Genomic DNA, 8,745 nt, shown 5'->3' on the forward strand with positions numbered 1-8,745 from the left:
GAGTTAATCCTTGCTTCAGTTACTGCAAATTTTTCTTCCAACTTATAGAAATCTTGATGAAGATTATCACATTCAAGTGACTTTTTGCTTAGGTCATTCATACGATCTTTGAGCATCGAATCGTTAATATTATTCCAAGAATAAAGACCTGAGAAAATTCTTCTCAATTTCTTATTTTCTCGAAAGGGATGGGTTAGAAAAGGAGTGACAGAAGAAGTCGTCAACTTTTCTACCGGTTTCAACAACTTAACATACTCTGAGATTTCCTCATCAACATCTCTATCCATATCTGAGTCACCTTCGTCAGAAAGTTCATCCAACTGTTCCTCGGGTGAATTTAAGATTTAAAAAATATCTGGTAATTTCTGAACTGGTACGTTATTAGAGATAGACTCGTCCATAAAAATCAGATTGCTTCAAACACAAACTTATTAGGTCTTAGCGTGTTTGCCTGATCTGATACCAACTGAAAACGTGAGGGTATAACAAACACACCCAATATTTCACTCGGCAATCTGTATGGATAATCAAATTTTAGATAGTGGTAAATAAGATTGTCGTTCACTCGGACTTGATGAGATTGATTTCAGATTTAATAAACAAAAATAGTAAAGAACAAAGAAAATATATATATAAAAGTTGACTAGATGAAGAATTCACCGGGACTCAGAGATTTCACTGTTTTTCATATACAAGTGGTTCAGAAATTAATTCTAGGCAATTATAGCTCAAACAATAGTAATTATTAACTCTTGATATTTGTCAAGTTAGATTTTTGAAAGCAATGACTATAAATCTAAAGCATGGGACACCAAATCACTTAAGCTAAGCATGACCCATCAATTGAAATAACAATCATTCAATAAAAATCATAAAACAATTAATAAATAATGCAAAAATTAAATAAAGAATTAATTAAATTTACCACATAGATGAAATTCAGCTTCCTCCATTGTCCCAGTGATGTGGTCTAGCTCCTCATGTGTAGACACTCTCAAAATATTATTTTAATTATATAAAGTATTTATAATGGTGAAAATGAAGAAAAATAACAAAAGCAAAAATTTTGCTCTACCAAAACTCCCCACCCCAAAAGATCCTCTATTTGGTCCTATTAGCACCCCATTTATACACAACAACCCATTACTCAAACATCTTTTCAAAATATTCTTCCATAACTCCATCATATGGTCTATTTAATGAAAGATATCTCAGGAATAATTTCTTTCTCCATTTATCACACATCTTCCTTTATTTGCTAGAATAAAATCCTGGGGATATTATCTTTTTTATTTTTAAATAATTCCCAGATTTTCTTTCTCCTTTTCAATAAAAACCAACTCATAAATATATTATCTCTTTTAACTTCAAGATATGGAAACTTCCTGTATAGTAGGCAAGAGGATATCTTTGTCTTAAATCTTTAAATCTCCCATAAATTGTGTGAATCTATTTCAAAATGAAGAAGAAGAGGGTGCCTCTATCAATTTGTTGGGTGCCTTTAACAAGTTGGGTGCCCTTATCTGAAATGATGCCCTGGGTAATTTTTCTCCGGGGGTCCAACTACCACTTTTCGAGCAACATTCTCCACAAGAGTTTATTTCTCCAAAAACACTTATACACACATAAAAACACCAATAATTAGTACAAATCAAGCACTAACAATACATAAAATTGAGGACAACTTAGACATAAAAATGTGTCTATCAATGGACTAAACTCTAATATAATTCCAAGAGCACCAACTTAAAAGTGAGACTCAATCAAGAAACATATCAAAGAGATTTATCTCTTTCTCAATACAATCAGTAAATCAACTAGATGGAAATCCGTGAGACTGATTGATATGAGAATAACTTGGACGGTACCAAAGACCAATGCCCAAGTGTCAATCAAGTTCTATCCAACAATCAAGGTCGGATTTATCAACTGATTGAACTATGCACAACCTGTGATATTTCAATTATACAAACAAATATAATGCGGAAAAGAAATAACACAGACACCAGAAATTTTGTTAACGAGGAAACCGTAAATACAGAAAAACCACGGGACCTTGCCAGATTTTAACACCATACTGTATTACCGCTACAGACTCTAGCCTAACACAAGTTAACTTCGGACTGGAATGCAGTTGAGCCCTAACCAAGTCTCACACCGATTAAGGTACAGCCGCGTTCCTTACGCCTCTTGAATCCCAGCAGGACTCTGCGCACTTGATTCCCTTAGCTGATCTCACCCACAACTAAGAGTTTCTACGACCCAAAGTCTTCGATTTATAAACAAATTTGTCTCTCACAGATATGTCTATTCTGGTTTTGTTTCCGTCTTAAGATAAATCAAGGTGAACATGAAACTCAACTAATAACCTGGTCTTATACTCCCGAAGAGCAGCCTAGAAATATTAGTCACCTCACAATAACCTAACTGATTAACAGAATAAGTTATTGTGGAATCACAAGAGTCTGAGACGAAGAACTGTTGTGGTTACTTTCTATACCTTACGATAGAACAAGTAAGATTAGGATACACAACTACATAGAAAATAGTTGGATCTGGCTTCACGAATCCCAAATGAAGTCTTTAAGTCGTTAACCTAATAATGGTTTTGGAAAAACCTAGGTTAAAGGAGAATCAACTCTAGTTTACAACTAGGACACACGTGCGTGTTGAGATTAGGTTTCTCATCTGCTAGACTTCTCCCTTATATAGTATTTCAAATCAGGGTTGCTTACAATCAAAGCTAAGAAAGCTTAGTAACAAAGCAATTGACATTCACCGTTAGATGAACTCCTGATTTAAGAATCAAGCTAAGTCTTCTTAGAAACTAAGCAATCAATCACCACTGGTAGATGGTATTATCTTGATACACACAATTGAAATATACTTATATTTAGATATGGATGAACCGTATCCAAACGTGTATACCTTGTTGGCTCGATAATAATTGATCGAAGTTATCCATATTATCACTTATAACTTAGCCATATTCATCTAACACTTCTAGATCAAATATGATGATCAATCAATCATGATAAATAATCAAATGAATCTAAATGTGTTTCAAGGGAGTTATTCAAATGTTCATCATCACATAGAAATATGTATATGAACCATTTGAAACAAAATCGGTTTGGTTTGTAATTGCACAAACTAAGTACTGATACAAGAACCAATTCATGAACATAATGCCACGGTTTGGAAAACTAGTTCACATACCTTATTCATTAAAGTTCCAGGGACTTTAGTTCGCAAACGAACCTGAGTTCATGAGTATAAATCCATACTTACCGATTTTAGAACTTGACCAATGTGTTCGCGAACTGAGTATGCGAACAACGGTTCCGTACTTTGGCTTTGTTCAGCCGTTCGCAAACAAGGTACGCGAACAAAAGTTCCAGACTTGGCCTTGTCTATCCGTTCGCAAACAGGGTACGCGAACAACAGCTCCATACCTTTTCACATGTACCAGTTCGCAAACAAATTTGGCAAACAATAGTTCCGGACCTGAACTAGACTTCCACAGTGCACATACAAAGTATACGTACTGTGATATATCCAGGTATTAGTAGTTGTTCTAAAACTCTCATTTAATCATTGAAACATCCTTGGAAGACAACAATGGTAATCTTACACATACCACTAGCTTCAAGTAATTTTCAAGTGATTAATCGATCAATGTGAAACTTCCCAAGTTAACATCAAATGACTATCTCACAGAAATCATGTAAGATGTTCAAGATAATTTTCACGTGATCATCTTTGACTTAATATTTAGTTTCCAAAAAATAAATTATCTCCAACTAAACTCGTCAAGTATACGATGAACTTATCTAAAGCTAAAGCTTCCAACGCATATCTCGAGAAATAGATAAACGAGATAAGCTCGACTCGAAATATCAAACGTGTATAATGTAAAAGTATATATAGATATGCCACTTAGTCTCTTTATAAATAGGATAGAATATACTTATGAGTGATAGATAAGTTTCAATCTCCACATACCTTTTGTTGATGAAGTTACTCCAAGCTCTTCAGTAGATCTTCTTCTTTAATCGGTAAACGTCGTGAAGTCTAAATCTCAACTACACACTTCTGTCCTAAGCCGAGACATAGTTATAAGTAGACTAGAAATCAAGTATATAGTTTTGATCAACTAAACTTGATAAACAAGATTGAGATAGCAACACTTGTGAGTTCGACCAATCAGTGCTCTAACAGGTATCGTATCAGTCGGGTCTGATACATCTGTACAAAAGATTATATCGGTTTTCATCGGTGATACATCACCAAGACAAGAATTTAAATATTTATAAATGTTTTAATTTTAAAAATTTGATGCCATGTGATGCATTAATTCCCAAGATAAAAAGCTTCACGGTATAAATTCAATCTATTCCATTATTTATTCCAGGTGATTTACCCTTACTTTTCACCATCGTCTCGGCTAGTTTCAACCCATATTGGAACCATCTTGCTGCTGCAAATTACTTCTTGCACTCAAATTCTACCTTATCCATTGATACAAACACACATGATTCACGGTAGCAAGGTTCTTATACATAGACAAGACAACAAGGCGAAGGACATCGAAGAGTACAAAACACGTTATCTTTCCACATGGATAAGAAACTCAATTAGAAAAAATGATGAAATAGTTGGAAATTTCTTTACTGAATCGGATTGAGTTTTCAAGGATACAAAAGAATAAGGAAGAGTTTTGGTTAAAAGTTTTCATCTACCAAATTACCCTTACCGATATTATCAGTGTATCGGTGAACCGGATATATCAGTTTGTACCGGCCGATATGAGTGTTTTTATCATTCAATCCTTGTATCGTCGATATTTGAGATATCGTAAAGGTTTTTCCCAATACACAATAAAAACCCTTAATATCGGCCGGTACAAACGATATTGACTACCTTGGGCTCAATCTAATTACAACGAGAGGAGTATTTCTTCCTCGCTGGACATGTATAAATAGAGGAGCATATTTTCTTATGCATACGTTCATACTCATTTAATCATTTCCAATTCATTATCTCTTGATAAAAAAAAGGTGTTATGTGTAGATGATGGATTTTCGACAAGGGTTAAAAAGCAAAACCATAATTATACATGCTCCTGATCCGGCAATCAGATGAGTATTGAAGCTCATGTCTCTCATTGAAGCATGAAAGCTCATGCCATTAATTCTATGACTGAGAATGCTGTCTCTCAGAGTATATGAAGATATGTATTCTCTCAGCTGAGGCAACGACTTATCTCATGAATACTGAGCAATTTCAGTAATTATTTCTATATAGAATCGAAAGATTGGACGGCTCCTAGACAGCATGCCTGCTAGTATAGAGCAATAACGTCTTCAGGATGCAACAAGGTTTACCCTAACTATATAAGAGAAATATGACGTTTCAACAAGCTCATATCTCTCAATTTCTCAGATAATATATGCTCCTAGACAGCATGCCTGCTAGTATAGAGCCATCAGTTAATTATCTATAATTGTTAACTGAATATTTAACAATATTCTACGATTCTTCGTAATATTTCATCACTTCAATTTGTGGTTCTTCCCAGCAGAATTCTATTGGTTAGTGATAAATATTCAACTTACGGGCATCTGAGCATCTCTCGAGTAAGCCCCGACCAAAATGGTGCAAGTGTACTCAGCAATAATGCACAAACGAGCACCTGATGCACAAACGAGCATTCTAAAACACGAAGAAACGATGAACCTATGCAAAATAGGAAGAAAATAATAAATAATAAAATATTAATCGAAGCGCTGGGGGACTGGTCCCACCGGCCATCTAGTCATGTCGTGGCCAGTCCCACGTCCAATTTTATATTTTATCATATTTTTATTATTTTCCCTGATCTCATGAAAATCCCTTCATTTGAGCAAATCTCCTTCGTCTCAAGGATACTCCCCAGTCTCATGGTGTTTCCTCGTATCAAAGAAATACTCATAAATTAGGAAAGGAGTCGTGGGACCAAGCTCACCAGCTGGACGGCCATGCCCTATCCATGGCCGGTCCCACACCTCATGGTTCCTTATTATTTTTATTATTATTTCCCTCATCCCATGAAAATTCCCTGATTTCATGATATTTTCCCGAAACCCATGAAAAATAATATAAAATTAGGGAAACTCGTGGCACCGGGCTCTAGCCGGCCGGTCATGCCCTAGTCGGTCCTACACACCCCTTTGCTTTATTCTTATATTTTATGTTTCCTCATCTTATGGAAACTCCCTGGTTTCAACAAACCTTTTTGATTTCATGATATTTCCCTAATATCATGAAAAATTACATAAAATTGGGAAGAGTGCCTTGGGACCGTGCCCATTGGCCGGCCGACCATGCCCTGGCCATAGCTGGTCCCACACTTCATCACTTCTTATTTTATTATTATTATTATTTCTCTAATCTCATGGAAATTCCTTAATCTCATGAAATTCTTCAGTTTCATGGTATTTCCCTCACATCAAGGAAAATACACAAAAATTATATAAAATTGGGAAGAGTACCTTGGGACGGTGCCCATTGGCCGTCCGACCATGCCCTGGCCATAGATGGTCCCAGACTTCATCACTCCCTATTTTATTATTATTATTACTTCCCTAATCTCATGGAAATTCCTTAATCTCATGAAATTCTTCAGTTTCATGGTATTTCCCTCACATCAGGAAAAATACACAAAAATTACATAAAATTGGGAAGAGTGTCTTGGGACCGTGCCCATTGGCCGGCTGGCCATGCCCTGGCCATAGCCGGTCCCACACTTCATCACTCTCTATTTTATTATTATTATTATTTCCCTAATCTCATGGAAATTCCTTAATCTCATAAAATTCTTCAGTTTCATGGTATTTCCCCCACATCATGGAAAATACACAAAAATTACATAAAATTGGGAAAAGTGATGTGGGACCGAGCTTGTTAGCTGACCGGTCATGCCCTAGCCGTGGCCGGTCCCACACCTTGCGATCTCATATTTTATTAATTATTTTTCATCATCTCATGAATTTTTTCTAGTTTCAGCAAAACCCTGGATCCTTCATAGTTTCTCAAAATGTTGCTCAAACGCGCACCGGAAAATATCGAAACTCTCAGAACTGAGACACGGACATTATTGTGACACGGGCATATCCCCTTGACCGACCAAGGCTGGCCCTAAGGCTTGAAAATAGCTGGTCCCGCATGTTTTAATAATTTTGACCTAATTTGCTCAATTGCTCATATTAGGTCCAAAATATTTTCAAACAACTTGGAGTTTGCTTAAATGACCATCATCTGGTCCCATGACCACCAAGGGCCGGTCTCTTGCTCTCTTAGTCGGTCCCTCATCTTTTCATAACTAGATTTTACTACCTAACGCACACACGAGCATTATTTTAATAAATGATTAAACCAGCATTTAATCATCTTTTCACCAACTGGTCTTCAGAGACTTTGGTATTTTGCTCACTTGAGCATCTGGGCGTTACATGGTCGACTCATCATCCCATGTATCCGGTCCCTGCTTCACTCCGTGGTTGATTTTCAATAAATCATCAATTGATCAGCAATTGATCAAAATTAGGGTTTCGAATCCAGAGCTCTGCAAAAATGTAATTCTGAGTAGATTCAAACGCTAATAATTTTTATGTTGATCCCATGATCAATACCCTAATTAATTATACTCGGCTCAACTGCCAGTATTTTAAATTAATATTTATCTTGGTCCTGTTACCAATGATTCCTCAGATGAGCAGTATTTGCTCAGACTAGCAACATTTGCTCACACCAAAGAATATTGGTTCAACTATCAATATTCAACAATTCATCAGATGAGCAATATTTGCTCAGACTAAGGAATATTGGTTCAAATATCAATATTCAACAACTCAGCAGGACAGTTTTCTCAGGTTATCAACATTTATTCGACAATGATATTTTTTGTCTCAGCAGACATGTTCAATTCATGAGTCTCAGAACATTTGCAAATTATGTTCAACTCAGCAATACAAGGACTCATCGTCCCATAAAGTCAGCAACTGACTAACTAAATACACGTCTGCCTTGCAGACTCCACATTCACGAGACATCAATCATGTCACATGAAGGGATATTAACTAGGGTTTTGGTCTGGCGGTCTACGGAACGTGTGTTCATACACACAATGAGAATGTGAGAAAGTCGTGCAATCAGTTGGAGGAGTTAGCTAAGTAGTGGGTGGAAAGTTAACCAAATCTCCGCACGATGAGCAACTGGTTTCAACACGATTTCCCACTTCCCCACTCTCTGACTCCAGCAACTGTCACACTTCATGGGATCACGGTGTTTACAATTACAGCAATATAAAAGACTTCTGAATCATGATTGAAAAGGACAATATTCTTCTAGACAAGAATTTATCGACAAGTTCACATAGATAATCTTTCGTCTTCACGAACTCATCGTCTGAGCAATCACTCTCAACTGAGTAAATTCAATCATTCAGAACTTTCTTACGCAGAATACACAACACACCTACAATCTCGATCACCATTGATCTCACACATTTCTCAGCTTCCCTCCTACAGATCAACCTATCCTCTCTTGTGACCGAATTGACTCTGGAACGACCATTGTCTTGGTTTAGGCCGGAGTCCTACAGATTGTTCTCTCGAACTTAAAGAATTCCCTTCTTGCAGTGCATCTGTGTGAGGTTGAGCATTTGATCGGTTCAAGGAGTCTCCGCACGGTCATCTCCTCAAT

This window comes from Papaver somniferum, chromosome 4, assembly GCF_003573695.1.
Source record: "Papaver somniferum cultivar HN1 chromosome 4, ASM357369v1, whole genome shotgun sequence".
Classification (NCBI taxonomy): Eukaryota; Viridiplantae; Streptophyta; class Magnoliopsida; order Ranunculales; family Papaveraceae; genus Papaver; species Papaver somniferum.